Source organism: Lepidochelys olivacea, assembly GCF_965140295.1.
Source record: "Lepidochelys olivacea isolate rLepOli2 genome assembly, chromosome: 8".
NCBI lineage: Eukaryota > Metazoa > Chordata > Testudines > Cheloniidae > Lepidochelys > Lepidochelys olivacea.
In genome coordinates, this window is record NC_140418.1 from 80,618,444 (window position 1) to 80,635,993 (window position 17,550).

Here is a 17,550-nt window from a genome sequence, read left to right on the forward strand (position 1 = left end):
AGGTTTACACCATTGAGAGGAAACATGAGTTGGATAAAAGTAACCAACATCAACTCTAAAAACATTTTCCAACCATAATGTTTTTCTTAGTTTGAAAATTAAAAATCTTAGAGTGCTAACAGAAGAAATTATTTTTGATAAGAAAATCTTTAGCACCTTTTGAGCAGTAGCATTAAATGAGAGATTTTTCTTTCTATGAAGGGAAGAGGGTAAAGGAAAGTCCATGTTTAAAGCTTAGTTTAATGGCTTCTGATAAAGCTCCTTGCTGATATGCTTTTTGATCCTGAACAAAGAACACTTTTACATCCTTTTAAAGTTAGGACTCTGTCTAAGACAAAGTTTGTTTTTTCAAGGTGAGATCATATCTATACCAACTGGTATCTTATATAAGAGATCTGTCCTGTTCTTTGATTAAAAACCCTTGTGGTTTGTATGCCTATTGACCAGAATGGTCCTTGGATTTGTGACCTGCCATTTGCAGTACATTTGCAACTTGCAATTAAAGTCTTCTATTAAATATTTTATACAAAACATAAAAACCAATGCTTATATATGTTTTTCAAAACCTCGCTTAAAAGAAAATAGCACAGAAAGTTAAAACAAGATAGAAATGATAAAAGCTGCCTTTTAGATTCTCTGTAAGCACACGTGAGTGCAATAAACATGTTTTTGTGGACCAAAGTGTACTATCTCCCCCGGCATTTGGCCTGTCCCTGGGTAACAGGAAGCAAACATTTCCTGGAATTTCTTTAATTAGCCTGAACATCTCATTTAATAAAATATACAAGTAAAAACATAGGCTTTATATTCTCCAAGCATCATGAGTATAAAAAGCTATATTCTCCAAGCATCATGAGTATAAAAATAGTTGTATCTCTTAAATTCATTAAAGATGCAGGCAAGAATGTAATGACATAACATTATAAGAATAAATTATAATAATTTTATTGATAATTTTGCATCATTGAGGGTTATGATATAGAAAAAGAATCACATGATAGATTACAGCCTTCTGAACTGAGCTGAATTATTCTTGATCCACTGACTTCCAGGGGCTTTGGATCTGTCCCTAAAAAAGAATGATAATCTCTGTGACATTAAATGGTTCGTCACACCACGCAGGAACAAGTATTGCAAACAGAATTTTATTTAATACAGGTTTCAGAGTAACAGCCGTGTTAGTCTGTATTCGCAAAAAGAAAAGGAGTACTTGTGGCACCTTAGAGACTAACCAATTTATTTGAGCATGAGCTTTTGTGAGCTACAGCTCATTTCATCGGATGCATACCGTGGATCCGATGAAGTGAGCTGTAGCTCACGAAAGCTCATGCTCAAATAAATTGGTTAGTCTCTAAGGTGCCACAAGTACTCCTTTTCTTTATTTAATACAGAATCTTTCTTTTCCTCTCAATCTGATTACAATTAATTTGGATAAATTGACAGTAAATGTCAGCTCCTCCATTAGTGCCCTCCAGAAAGTTCTTAGCCAGCATTGTGTTCTTTTTGTGATAACAAGACAGACTATGATTCAAAAGTATACCTAGCTCTTTTGCTGAAAATTTACCAACTTTTTCACTAATATCCTCAACTTTTGTTCACCACAATCCCTTCTGATGGCCTCCATGGTACAGAGTACTTACAGAAAAGTCTCTTCTGCACCTTGAGGTAAGCTGTCTCCTCATACCTCCTGAAGGTTCTCATGCTAAAGATACAGTTTTGACTCAGTGAGGCATTTCATGCACCTGATCTGGGGTCCAGAACTGAACCTATGGTGGAGCAGAGTCTACAGATGCCAGCTGCTCTCAACTGCTGCTAATGTGAGCAGTGAAAAAGTAGTGCTCTGAGCACTGCTGTAATCCTTTTATCTGCAAACTTCTCCCTAACCTTTGCCACTCCTCTCTCCACATCAGCCAGCTCTCTTGGCACTATCCCACTCTCACCACAATGCGTTCTGTTTCCTGCTTTACAGGGCCTAGGGTCATGAAATATCCTTTGACCCCAGTGCTGATGGGGCAGGCTTGTCCATCAGTATGAGTGCTGGCACAGGTGTGCATGAGGTGAGGCGCTGTCCAACATATTTTTGGCAATTTTTAATACCACCCACTTTGTAACATTGAAACAAATACACACAAATTAAGGACTCGCCCACCCCTTAATGCAGTATGTAATTTATGGGCAGCCCCTGAGAAACAGAGAGCTCAGTTGCTGAAGATGGAGGAAATGCTGGAGTAGGTATAGGATGAGATGTCATAGGTGCAGAAGCAGTTGAAGATAGGATAATCCAAGAAGATAATTCATATGTTTAAGATATCAATACAGACAGCTTGTCTGGTGGTTTGGATGACAGGGCAGGCTTGACAGTCTGTTTGTAAAGTTGGGTGTTGCCTGTCTTAATCATTTTGGGGGGTGGGGGGGGGGAAGGTGACGTTTGCTGCAGGTGATGAGAACCGAAGAAAAATAATTAACAAAAAAAGACTGCTAGTGTGGATGAAATTTCAATTTTCTATTGGGCAAACAACTGACATTGTTTGGCAATGTTCTTTTTAAAATAAAAAATCCTACCAGAAACCTATAACGTTTTCTTCTTAGAGATGAACAAAAGCTTAAATGAGTGATTTGGAGGAAAGGACATCAGTATCTCCATGCAGGAAAGTACATTTTCTCATATGACTTGTCAACGTTTCAGAAAGGAAAATAATGAGGACTCACAGCACCCATTGACTTTAACTGGAATTGTGGATGTTCATCACCTCTTAAAAAAGAAAATCAGACCCACACTGTCCAAATGGAATGGGGTTTGGGGAAGGACTGGCAACCTCCACTTCACTCTTTCCCCTGCTCTCCCAGGTTCTGTTACCCTTGCGCAACTCCTTGGTCCTTTTCCTCTTCTTTCATAGTCCCCAATCCCTTTTGCTCTCTTGAGGTAAAATTCTGGACCTGGTGAAGTAAATGGGAGTTTTGCCATTGGCTTCAATGAGAGAAGGATTACATCTTTTTGTCCTTTTCCCCTTCACGGGTCCCTGTTGTCTTCTGCCTCCATTACAGTGATTTCCCTTTCCTCTTTTGGTTCCTGGGCCACATCTTCCCCCCCCCCCCTTGGATTTTGTCTCCTTCCACTGTACATTTTGTAGCTGATTGCTTATGTTTTATCAGAGCAGCATGGGTTGTACTGAGGTTGTAGTGACACTTCCATTTATAACCCCCTCTTTCTGCAATTTAATATTTCATATATGGAAAACTGAATCAGACTAAACTTGTGGAAGGTGTGGGCTTGTTCTTAACTGTTAAATATATATCCAAATGTCTAAATAATAGATTACATAAAACATCAGGTAGACATTTAGTCTATTGCAATATTAAGCTATTCCTTGTGGCATGAAAGAAAGAGTGACAAGGTTTCCCATTCTCATGGAACAATTTCCAGATGGGATCTATCACCCACAGGGAAAGGAACATACCTATAGTCAAAAAATACTCATTATCTACATTTCAGTCAGGAATTGTGCTAGCTTGGGGTATAACAACATGCAACGCAAAAAAAAGTGCTTTCCCCAGCATTTAGTACTGTAACATGGAAAAAAAAAAAAGCTACAATCTGAATGTGGCTGCTGAATGGAAGTTTTTTAGTTTGAAATACTGGCTTCCCAGGAAATTTCCCCCAGAAAAGTTTCCAACTTTTTCTATGAAAAAGTTATGAGGATTTTTCCTCTGGTGTAAAAATAAGTATACGTTTGTGAAAGCTGAATTGTGCATGTCCAAATAAATAAAATAAATAAAGGGGTCTCTTCGAAAACAGTAATGTGAAAGAGGAAAGATGGAAAATAATTAAGAGGCCTTGGCCGTCTCACCGAGCCATGACCCAACAAAATCAAACTCTTTGGCTGGACAGACACCTGAAATAAAGTTTTGTTCATCCTTAATCCTGGTAAGTATAAGATGAAACTCTGGAATATTGGTTGATCAACCATGTAACAGGACAGGAATCAAATTCTGTTACTCTCAGCTTTGTATATGTAGGATAATGTAACTCCATGTCCCAAAAGGAAATGTAAATTAATTTTAAGCTGAATTACTATCTGTTACATATCTTCTGATTCTCCAACCACCTTCGTGCCAGATCTCACCACCACCTTAAGATAGTAATAAATACTTATTTCGGGCTGTTTAAAATTATATATTTTTCTCAGCTTCTCTCTTAGACAAGATTCTTCCTTGGCACATGTGATCCTTGGGCCCTGTGTGTGGGGAAAAGTGGACCAAGATGAAGCTCAGATACTTGTAGCTTTAGGCAAGAGCAATCTGTGGATTTCTATTGCCATATATAAAATCAGGAAATAAATTTATCAAAATGCCCGTTATCTTTATCCCATACAGATGTCCTTGCTCCTTCCCTGGTAAAGAAACTATTTGAAGACTGCCATCTTAATTAGTCTTTACCCCTCCCTCCTGTCCCCCACAAGCTGCAGTCTGCCATTGAGACAAATAATTATCAAATCTATTAAGGAGGTCATTTTATAGAAATTATGTAATGACAGAAGTATACATATTCTAAGATGTGTGAAACTACTTCTAGTAAATTTAAATGAAGATCGGCAGTCTGTGATATAAATGCCAAAAATAGGAGCAGGCAGGCAGAGGCTTCTGACTTAAGATGATTTTATAGTCAGATAAATTACTGGCGTCATAACTAATATAGATTATCCCTTGGAGAGATGTGACTGGTGTCATTTTGAAAATCAGATCATTACAGACACACACAATGATAATACAAGAAAGGTCTGGCTTAAGTGTAGACAATGTGGAAATTCCAAGGCACCATAAACTGAGTTATTTCTTAAGTGTTCCAAATCCCATTGTAAAGAAGTTGATTCACATTTCAAAAGAATTTCTCCTAAAACAAAATCGGTGAAAGATACAGTTTTTAATTTTCCCAAATGTTTTTAGTAGCTTAAACTAGCCAGTTCCATGTCATGTGAACTGGTATTTGCTTACTTGTTTGTTTTTTGTTTCCTTCAAAAATTTACAGGTTGAATTTTACGGAGACTATACTGTGTGTGAGTTCAAACAAATTAAAATACATTGTTAAAAATACAATATCAGATCTCAAGAGTGTGACATTACCCAAGATACAAGCTGGACTGTTTAACACCTGTGCCCCCTCAATTCTCCAACCTGGGGTGTCTTTCATACTGCTTCATTGTGAGAGCAACCATTCCTGGTCTGCTCTCACACAGCCTTTGGCATGTAAATTACTCCAGCTATACTGAATGAGTGCTATGGCCAGCCACTCAAATTACACTGTAGAGCAACAACAGCAAATTCCCAGTCCCAGACTTACTCCCCAGAAATATGCATTTTGTACTTCCCAGCCCTGTCCCAGACAACAGGAGCTCGTATAAACACCATCATTTTATTAATAGAAAATGATGTGCACAAATCCTGTTACCGCAAATGTAGTTTCCCAAACACTTCAGTCCAAGCACACTGGTTTAGATAAAACAATAAAACAAGTTTATTAACCCATAAAGGCATATTTTAAGTTATTATAAGTAATGAGGCATAAAAGTCAGTATTGGTTACAAAGAAATAAAAGATAAAACATAATTAATACCTAACTTAACAAGGCGAGTGAATTCAAAACAAAATTCTCTCTCGCTACATGCTTCAGCAGTCTTACTGACTGATATCCTTTTAGACAAGATCCTTCCCTCAGTCCAAACCTGCTTCTTTGTTCCTCAGGTGTCTCTATTCTTACACCTTTTCCTCTTCTTTGAGAATCATCTCCACCTGGGCTTCAGGAGACAGGAAGTCTCTGGGAACAGGGACCTCCAGCTGTTTCCTTGCCAAGATAATTTCTCGCTCACACCCTTTTTCCTGCCAAAGAATGGCCACTTAACCAGGTGATGGTCCGTTTGATTTCATTGACACCTGACTGAGGCATCAGTTTGAATGTTGTCTCTGAGAAACTGGTTTGTGCCTGCTTCCCCAGATTTGGAATACATCTTAGTAACGTCAGAGAATAGACTTTTGTAACTTCACGTACAATGTTGCCACACATATTTTACCAGGACAATAAAGATCAGTACATGCTATGGGGAGTGGGAGCTGCAGGGTCCCCCAGCCACTCGCCATGGCTGGGCAGCTGTGAGAGGTCCCCTCCCTGCCCACGATGACTGGGCAGCTGCAGGAAGTCCCTGCTGCCCGCCGTGGCTAGGCAGCTTCAGAGGGTCGCCTGCCACAGCTGGGCAGCTGCAGGGTCCGCCGGCAGGGGAATCCCCGCCACCTGTTGCAGCTGGGCAACTGCGGGGAGTCCTCACTGCCTGCCATGGCTGGGCAGCTGCAGGATCCACTTGCCATCCGCTGCAGCTGGGCAGCTGCAGGGAGTGGGGATCTGGGGGCAGGAGCTCCAGCCTGGGGCAGAAAATGTCACAGAGGCGAATGGAAGTCACAGATTCCATGACTTCTGTAACCTCTGTGACATAATCATAGCCTTACCTATAGCCAATCTTGCTAAGCCAGAGAGCTGCATCATCATACACCAGGTGTAGATTATTAATGCTCTTTAAAGATATTCCCATTCTAAATAAGATACAGGTAATGCTGGCTGTTTGGGGAAACATTATAAAATAGATTATGGGGCAGGATGTTTGCCCCATTTTTAGAAGTTTTTCTTCCCCTTATCAATGAGGTTCAGAAAAGGGAGTTACACCTAGATTCCTGATCGTGCCTGGAATTCCACTACATAGAGAGAAATGTGGAGCACAATAACCTAATCTGGAGGTCACAAATGCATAGAGGACTCATGGTAAGGTCCACATCTGAGTAAAATAGTTGTAAAAGTGCTAACTGAAAATGTAAAACTATCTATCATTTCTGGACAGTGATGTTACTTGGGATTCCAGGAGCAGGGAGGGGTCCATGTATGTCCTACAATTCTGAACCTCACAGATGAGAGGTATGCAAATATTCCTCAAAGATAGGGGCAGACACCCTTCATACCATGCCCTAAAGATCATTTTTACAGCTATCCAGCCTCTGTTTTAGCTGGAAGGATCCAGCACAGATATTACACCAGCAGGTTAGATGAAAAAGAAATGTAGAGCTTAGTAGCATCATCCACATATTGATTTGCATTACTGCCCAAACAGCCTCACATACAGAATAAAGAGCAAGGGAACTGAACAGAACCTTGCAAAACTAATAATGTGAAAGAGCTTTTGAGAGAAATGAGCAATTTCCCAATACTAACCTTTAGGAGCTCTTTGAGAGGAAGAAGTGAAACCCCTCTACTGCCTGATAGAGTCTACAATGGAGTAACCCAAACCCCATTGTTAATGGTATCAAAGGCTGAGATCTGAAAGAATCTGCATGTCTATCTGACCTTTGCTCATTGCTAAGCAGAGGTCATTAATCAATGAAACCACACACCTTAATATACACAGGCCAGATGCTCAATCAGCAGGGATAAAGGCCCTTTGAGAGCTCCAGAATCAGCTTCTCAAAAACCTTTCCACAAAGTGAAGAGGTAGAGTGATGATAGCAGTATTGACCATATCAATAAATAGTTTTTTGAGCAGGCACATAATGACCACTCCTTTGATGACTTAATGATCTGCTCTCCATTAGGCAGATACTGATGGTTCATGCTTGATTTTACTAGGTATAAGTTGTATGGGCCCAGTTTGCAGATAGCAGTATACTATTCCCCCAGCACACAGTAAAGCTTGATGTTTGAGAGTGGCTGGGACTCATCCAGAGACTATGCAGCAGTTTTCATTTCAGTCAAGGATCGGCTTCAGTGGAAGAGGCTGATCTATTACAAATCCATACAACCTTTACCTGTGAATAAAATAGAGAATGCCTTACAGAAAGAAATACTCAAGTGTTTCTGGGTGAGATGATGTTACCATATTACTCCCTTTGTGGCCTCCTCCCACTCTGACCCTCATGTCTTTTTTTTCTTTTTAATGCTGGTCCCTACACCTGCAATAACATCTCTCTCCCTATGAATCAAGCTCCCACACTCTCCTCTTTTTGAAGACGTACTCACACTCTTCTTTTGCTTTCCACATTTAACTTCCACTCCTGTGTGATCTTCTCCCTTCTTGCATTGCCCTTGCTCAGTTTCAATTTATTAAATATCAGAATATATAAGATTTGCTTGCAGTGTAGTATGATTTATGTTATCTTGGTCTTTATCTTTAACAGAACAGTGCTACTGACTGAGACTTCACAGATTCTATAATGCAGATCATATTTAAAACATTAGCTTTAGGAACTGGTGGAGTTACAGAAAGGATGAATTTGGCCCATTGTGTATGACTTTGAAAATATGGATTGTGCTGTCTGGGGCAAAGATTGGTGGGAAAATTTCGGTTTGATAATAGAAACTTCAAGTATAAATAGAATCTCATATGTTTATTTTCGTTTCCTTTTGCATTGTCAATTTAAAAATGCCTTGAAGGTTTTTAATTTATAATGATAGATATGCTGAGGTTTTGGCTTGAATGATACTGTGGTCCAGAGTAAATGTTTATGACCAAATAATAAGCACCCTAAAATAGGTGTTTGTAATGGGAGGATTAAGAGATATTCAGCTACTGGATAGCATCTCAAATGCTGCTCTGTAAGTAAAACACCAGACTTTGTTTTTGACCACAGAGAATGATACAGTGAGCATTTCTTCTGAATCACACACTAGGGTCTCCAAAACTAACTGTGAGTAGAAAGCGCAGAAAGCCCTGGCTGGTCTCCATGTTAAGTGTAAATGGGTCAGGAAACAATCCATTAGTAAACCTGCTGCCTACAGCAACTAGTATAATGTATGGAGTTGTTTAGTATAAGTCTTTTCTGTTGTAGATAAAATTTCTCAAGGACCATGAATAGATAGCACTGGGTTACCCTACCAAAAGCATTGTCTGCATCTAAGAAAGCTTTCAAAGCCTTAAATATCTTTGAGTATAGTGGAAAATATATAGTTACAGACATTGGAGAGTGGGAGTGAAGGTTTTGCAAGGTATACATTTTCTTTGGACAAGTTTATTATTCAAAAAAGGCTATGGTCGAGGTGTAGAAGTGGATGTTCAATGATTTTTTTTTGTATACATTCATCTATAAAATGGACTGGATTGAGAAGAAGATCTATACAAACAGTTTTATAGGTAAAGTTTTAAAGAGAGAAAATGAAAGTTAGCTTATTGCCAGGATTGTTTATTTGCACAGATGTTTTTTAAAAAATGAAAATCAGCTATAGATTATATATGTATTATATATACATATATAATATAGCTATATATATAAATCAGCTGTGGAAAAAAACTCCCAGAGAAACTGAAACTTGTGCATCACATTGTAGGAGGCAACTTCATTTCTCAGGCAGTCTCTATCCCAGCTGCCAGCTCTACAGCGATGCACAAATTCACACTGAAGAGCGTATGCAGAGTGAGGGAGAATATATGGCTGTTAGGAACAGTTATTGAGAGCGATGAGAGTGAAAAGGGGAAAGCTTCAGTGGAGATAGAGTTAAAGACAGGGCTGAGATATGAAATTCAGATCCATATCTGACATTTCCCAAATTCAACAATATGAAGATCTGGGATTCTATTTTGGGCCTGTCTCTAGGACAGAAGGTCTGATGCTGGCGGTGATATAAGAGAAAACAGGCAAGAACTGACAAGATTGTAAAGGCATCGGGATCTGCTTCTTCATCCTAAGCATTCTTCATTCTGATTTCTCAAACTCCTTATCTCCCTCCTTTGACATCTTGTAACCACTGCAGTCTTATCCGTCTAAGCATGTAGTCACGCTACCCTCACCACTGTGGTATTTCAGTGTCTTGATGCCTTCCCTCCTTCGTTTGACTGCTGTTGTGCTTGGCAGAAGATGCTGTGGAGTGACAAGGTCTGTAGTTTGTAATAGAAATGAATGAGGAGATGAAATCAGTTGAGGAATCATCTGTCACATATCCATTAGACACTGTTTGTTTTGCCTGCCTATGAAAATGATAGGCAACTTTAACTAATTTTGTTTTATTGTTAACTTCCGTTACCAATATGACTAATTTTTTCAACTATAATATATGTTGGGTGAGAGAGGATAGCTGTCTCATGACAACACTTAAAGTGGCAGCTGTCAGTGGGCCTTGTTGCTGCTATTTGATTTGCTGTTCCACATGGATGGGGTCGACTATCTCTTTTCTACCATCGTGATGAGTGCAGCGGCAGTTCAGATTCCTTGCTGCATGCCCGTGTGGAAGGCAGTGTTTTCCTTTGTCTGTCAGCCATTCATTCTCTCCTTTGTCCTGTTTGTCTGTCCCCTTCTCTTTCACTTTTATTATAAGCAGCATTGGTAGCACTGCCTATAGCTAATGTTGCCTAATAATTTCTGATATAAGAACCTGGTTTTGATTGCTTTGCCAAACATGAACTGTTTGGGATGAAATGCTCCATACCTGGTGTCTGCCTTAGGCTGATTTTTTTTTAAGTTACAACTAAAACAGTTCAGCCATTTATGAGACTGAGGTGAGGGGAAAAAACATTTTTTTTCCTGACCATTCTAAAAAAATCTTGAGATGACTTCATTAAAAAAACTAGTGTATCCATTCTTTGGACTGGGCACTTGGGGGAAGTGTTACAGTACAGCCTTTTGCTATCCCCATGAAAATCCTCTAAGATTTGGCTGCTGTAGTAATCTCTGTTTGCACGTGCTCAGTAGAGACTTTTTAGTTTGGGAGATAAATCTCTGAAGATTCTGTCTGCTATGAGAATTCTCCAAACCCTCATGGTTCCGCCATGCTGTCTGCACTCTGAGCACACTCCATGGCTGCAGGAGCGGAGTAGGATTTTTCCTGCAATTGCTCCTCCTGGCTGCCAGGCGTCCATATGCCTCCCATTTTGGCACGTGGCACCAGAATTGAAAGCAGATGGAGGAGACAAGCAGGAGCCAGGAGGAGCTGTAGGAAGAAGAAGGAAGGTAACCAGAGGCATGAGATGGAGGTAGGAGCAGAGGACAAAAGAGGCAGGCTGTGGGAGACAAGGGCAGAGAAGGGATTACAACTATTAGAGCATATTCCTGTCCAGAACCTGGAATTGACCCCAAGATTGTTGTGACTCAGCATGCCTCTGCTGTCAGCAAATCATTAGGAAATTCACAAACAAAGTGTGTGTATCTTCCCTCTCCAGTCACTGGTCCACATAGAGGATAACAGCCTACTACTGCTACTGTTACTCTGTAAACTCAAGTAATAGAGATCTGTGGCTTGAAAGGTTCAGACCCTACTGTTGACTCATGTGGGTATCAGTATGGCTTCACATGATGGAATTTGTTTTTTCTTAAGTTTGTTTTTTTTTAAAAGGAATTACATTTTAAAAAATTATATTAAAAGAGGGTTAAGGTTGCAATGTCAAGTAGTCAAAAGTTAGGAAATGCCAGAATTAAGGTTGCTTGTAGAACCATAGTCCAGCCCCCTCGTATGGAATGGAATATGATACAGTCTTTAATTACATAATCGCATGCTATTTTTTCCACAGCACCTCTGCATGATTCAGTGGACAATGGACCTGCTCTGGGAGTAAAGCAGTGTTGTGTAGTGAATGAGGCTGTTGTGTGTGCCTGCCTTGTTTATTGCAGATGTTGGAAAGTGTGTTTAAAAAAAAATTGCAGGTACTGGGACTGGTGGGTCTAGGCCCACCAAAAACTTAAGGCCCAGCCCCTGAACTAAGAGGGAGGAATCACAAGGCCAAGTCCACAAGTGAGTACGTGGGACAACGAAGGAGAAAATAGGTGCTGGAGTGAGGTCAAAGGTTAAAAATCAGGGATCTAGAGGGGGACACTGAGCAGAGAACCCCTGATAGCACTCAGCGCTACTTAAAACCATCTAAGTGGACACTGCCCAGTGGAACTCTGCCCAGAACCATGATTGAACAAGGGAACAGAAATAGGTCCCATGGTCACAGAGAACCTCCTCTTGGAGTGATGGATGGCCATCTTGGCCAGTGCAGGAGGAGATTGACAAGGAGGTCCCAGGACTTTGCCACAGATGGTGTGTGCATAGATTAGAAGATGCGCTGAAAAGTGTAGCTAGAACATCAGTAAGAGGTTCTGGAGGAGCTGGAAGAGGGACTGCAACTTGATGCACCCTACATAGACATGTGCCAGGGGTGCCCTCTCACTGCAAAAGGGACAGGTGTCGGGAGTTTGTGAACTGGGTCAGGTACATGTCCATGCTCCTGAGTCCATGGAGGAGTTGCCAAATAATATCCCCAGTGGGCCATATAACCAGGTATAGACTGGACAACTGGGATTCCTCACCCTCTTCAGGTGGCAACAGGTCCTGCTACTTGGTGTTGAGGCAGGATGGTATGAAGCACAAGTGCATACAGATGTTCTCTGGATGCAGTTCAGAATTGGACCAGCTGAATGTCATTCAGTCGACTCAGGTGGCATGGTTGAGGTGCCTGGGGGCTTGGGGAGGGTCTTGTGTGGCAGGGGCCTGATGCTGATTACTGGAGGGTCAGAGGTGAGGGCATGGGCAGGGACCACCATCCCACAGGACCTCAAAGGCATCTGCAGAGTCAGAGGATGTTGCCTAGAGAACTCTGTTTGGAGACATGAACAAACAAGGGGACAGAAATAGTCCCCACTGTGGCCAAGGACTCCCCCACCATCCAGCTTCCTCCTTCTAGAGTGTTGGATGGCCATCTTGGCCAGTACCAGGAGAGGTTGATGAGGAAGTCATAAATGGGGGTGTGCATAAATGAGGAAGTGTGGGGAGAAGTAAGAGGTTCTGGAGAAGCCAGTTGGAAACTGTGTACCTATTGCAGTTACTGCAAGATGGCAGGCCTAAGCTTGCCTATAGCTAAAGGCCTTCCCCCTTAGCCAGAGGGAGAGGCCAGTTAACTCAGGCCCGAAGTGAATATTAGGGGCAACAAATGAAAAAGCAGGAACTGGAGTGAAAATCATAGGGTGAAAATGAGGGATCCAGAAGGGGACACCAAGCAGAGAACCTCCAACAGCACACACTGCTCCTCAAAGGTATCTAAAGAGTCAAGAGACAGTGCCTAGAGACGTGACTGCAGTAGGGATCAGAAATAGGCCTCACAGTTACAGAGCACCACCCCATCCAGCTTCCTTGTCCTGTTATAATGGATGGCCCTCTTAGCCAGCACCAGGAGGAGGTTGACCAGGACATCTTGCAGCTTTGTGGGACCTTGGATAGGGTGTAAGAAAATCAGGAGGTGGGGGTCCTGATTAAGGGGGTCTGGAGAAGCTGGTTGGAAAGTGTGTAGTGAATATAGCAGGGGATTGCTGGAAGAAAAGGGGTGGTCTTGTGGTTAAGGTAGTTGTATCGTGCTTACAACCAGTGCAATTGGATTAAGATTTACAGACAACCTTAATTATAGAACTTCCTGTTTTTTGCAACCTTAACATTCTCTTACTGTAGGTTTTTTTGAATGTAATATACACCAGATTGGAGATGGGCTGGGCAAAGCACCAGTTCTGAATGCCCTGAGTTTTGGGCATATTCAAAATCCAGATCTAGATCTGCATTTCACAAATTACCTTCTTGCTTATAATACACCTAACAAAACCTAACGGATTTGGTGACATTCAAAATCCAGATCTGGATCCAAATTTTTTAGCTGGTACTATCTTTGATAAAACTGTGTTGAACTGAAATAATGAATGTGGATAGTAGTTTACTTTCTCATGAGCATTATTATTTTTTATTCATCATCATCATCAGAAAAAAGTATGTGCTCTTAAAGACATTGCTCTTTGTCTTCCTCTGGTGGTTCCATTTCTTACCTGTGTAGCTTTTCTTAGCAAAAAGTAATTGTTTCTTTATTAGTACTTGGTCTCTATTTTTGCCTCTGCACTTTACTTCTATACTTTCTACTGTTACTTACTAAACAGTGGAGGCTGGGTTTGCTTTCCTATGTGCTGTGGAGCTTAGTGCTAAAAAGTTTCCACTCTCAAGGACTCTGCTGTGTGCCTTCCTGCTTGCACTCCCGAAGGAAGTGCAGAAATCATGTCTCCACTCTCCTGTGGCTCTTTTTCAGGCAAAATTTGCATTGACTTCCATGGCAAATGTGGGGAGCCATATATAGCCATATTGATTTCATTGGAAATTTACATTGGTGTGCGTGAGTGGAACCAGACCCCACTCTTCCATGTCTTTCACTGCAGTGTTTACTAGTGGTCCTTTAAAGTACTTAGCAGCGTACTGCGTCTAATCCAAAATACACTGATATCAGTGGAAAGACTCTTATTGATTTCAATGGACCTTGAATTAAACCCATTGAGAACAGGTAGATATTCATAGTTGCTACAATATACTGAAGACTAAATACATTTCTAGTTTTATTGAATCTTTTGGGAAAAAGGTCAGTGGGAGTTGTGCCTTAGTAAGGACCATAATATCTAGACTTTTAATAAGACAGTCTTTCTCCATCTTGTCAGCTTAAAAAAGTCACATGATCTAACTTGTCCACTTTTTCCATGAAGCGCAATACAGTTAAAAGCATGTGTAGCCTAAAATCGATTGTTATATATACCTTTTGAATACTTTAAAGTTAAATTCTTTAAAACGGCAACAATAGACATTCTTTTTCATTATTCTGGTATTCTGAGTAAGAAATCTATTTTTGCTCGTGAATGTGGCCACTATTACTTGCCCTGCTTTTAAAGATTTGTTCATCTCATGAGACAGTTTGCATGCTGTAAACTCAAAAAGATATACAATTAAAACTTGTTAAAGATAATTAAACTGAAGTGACGAGGAAAAAAGCCCTGCTTTGCTGCTTTGTTCATAATAATAGGTTCTGAACTATAATTAAATTCTTCCTTCAAATAATTGTATACATACAAAGGAATTTTTCCAGATAGCAAAACAATACAGTGATTAAAAATGATTAAGAAGTTGATTCCAAAAGCAAAGATGAGCCAGGGAGGGCTGGAAGGATTTTAGGCATCTCTAAATATGCTGTACCAGCTGGGTACCAGATGGTGTTTGGCTACCTGCACCTACTAACTGAAATACCATAGGAACAATTGTACATTTGCCGGAATTGGGTTCCCCTCCCTCCTCTAAAAATGGCACTCATGGGAATGACTTGGCAACATAAAAATATTCCTGTCAGTGAGATCTATTAGATTGTGTAGTAATCTCCCAGAGGTAGAAGTGAAAGCCAAATTGCTTGGCACATTAGAAACAAGAATGGACAAAACACTAGAAAATGCACCATAGGGAATTATCCTACACTGGCTGGGGGAGGAGTTAGAAGACCATATAGGTCTTATCCATATCTAATTTCTATAATGTTACCATTGCAATAACATCATTGCTTTCTGGGGTGTTACTTTTGGAGAATGAACTGTTTGTGTTCACCTGTTGTGGTTGTTTGTGGTGGGAAGGAAGAAAGGACTTGAGGGTCCTGTTGGCTGACTTGTCTCTAATCAAAAAATGTATAGGTTTCAGAGTAACAGCCGTGTTAGTCTGTATTCGCAAAAAGAAAAGGAGTTCTTGTGGAACCTTAGAGACTAACCAATTTATTTGAGCATAAGCTTTCGTGAGCTACAGCTCACTTCATCGGATGCATACTATGGAAAGTGTAGAAGATCTTTTTATGTACACACAAAGCATGAAAAAATACCTCCTCCCACCCCACTCTCCTGCTGCTAATTATTAGCTATTAGAAGCAGGAGAGTGGGGTGGGAGGAGGTATTTTTTCATGCTTTGTGTGTATATAAAAAGATGAAATGAGCTGTAGCTCACAAAAACTTATGCTCAAATAAATTGGTTAGTCTCTAAGGTGCCACAAGTACTCCTTTTCTTTTTTTAAAAAATGTATAGGCATTCTACAAATATAGTTTATTTTGTAATTGTTTTTATTTACAAGTTACTTTATCCAAACATATACTTTCCTGCAAATCTTGTCAGCACATCTTGTAGAAATAGTAAGCATAACCAGCGTTATACTAGACACGCAGACACCATCAGGTTCTTCAGATAATGAAAAAACACTTGTAATGTGTTCCACTTATCTGTGATCAAAAGATAATTATAAAGAAAGAAAAGATAATTAAAAAGAAATTAGCTTAACTTCAAACTCCCTTTTCTGTTGGCTGTGTGAGAGGCAAGCCAGAAATGGGAACCATATCACTGTATGTAACAGTTTGCTGGCAACACATCTTCTGTAAAGTGTTACAAGCATGATTACATTAATTCTGTCCAAAATGAAAGGTTAGAGATTTCAGTAGAAGCAATGTGTTATGGGATACAAAAAGGAAGTGATCTGATTGGCTAATGAATGTTCCAGCCTATACTAATATGATTGGAACTTGTTAGCCAGCTAAGACTCCCTGAATCAATACACCCAAGGAAACAGTAGCAGAAAAAAAAGTCATTTTTCCTTTGGTGGTGTTATTACTTATTTATTCATTGAAATGAATAGCAAGCATTGGAAATCTAAAACCTCTGGTGTCATTTGAAAGTACATTTATCAATTTGAGTCCCAGCTGTAGCCTTTTTTGTCTTTTGAACTAAATGCAGCTGTGGCAGAGAAAAAACACTTGTCTCAGAAACTAGGCTTCAATTCCATTTCAAACTAGTTTCTTCCTTAAAATCTCTGTTGTCTCTGCACTGACTTGCATCCATGGATGCTGCGTAGGGAGGAGCTGCCACAGCCTTCTCCACAGACTCTCCTAACTTTTGAAATCTTTGAAGTATACCCATGGGAGCTCCTCTCAGTACAGACAAACCTGGGGTTTTGAAAACTAAGCTTTAAATCATCTTATTGTCAGACATTAGTTTATACTGACAGACAGGAAGCAAGGAGAATTAAAGTCTGGTTCTTTAAAGAGTGTTTATTCTTTCTCTACTGAAAATTTCATCAGCACCATCCTCATTTAGTTCAAAGGCAGCAATGCTGAAATTTAAAGTATCAGTTTAATCTGGTCCTGGAACTTTTAGGGTCCAAAGAATCATAGGACATTTTTAAAATAAAATTGTTCTTAAAATCTTTCTTAGTAGCAAGGACTAATTTTTATTTTAAATACCATAATTGTTTTTTAAAAGCCTAAATATCCTATTGTTTTGAATTTTTTAAATAGTATTTAAAATCTCCATCTTCCTAGCAGAGCAGTCCACAATGAAGTTTGCAGGTGTCAAACTCCTGACACACTTTAGATGTTAGAATACCTGGTTTCAAGCTCTGTGACCAAAATAGTGTTAATCGTATTAATTTAGTTTAATTGCACAATTTTTGTAGGTTTCAGAGTAGCAGCCGTGTTAGTCTGTATTCGCAAAAAGAAAAGGAGTACTTTTATCAATACACTACTGCCCTGTTATAATCTGGCTTTGGGGAAAATTATCACCAGCCCATAGCAACAGCAAATGTGAACTGTACTCTTCTACCTGCTTCCCACTCCTACTGCCTCAATGAAAGTGTTGACAAAACTTTGTTAGGACCATATGGAGCAACAAAAATTTAAGAAATAAACACTCAGCAAGAGCCAGATCCTACTTCCTGATAACTCTGCCTTGCACTG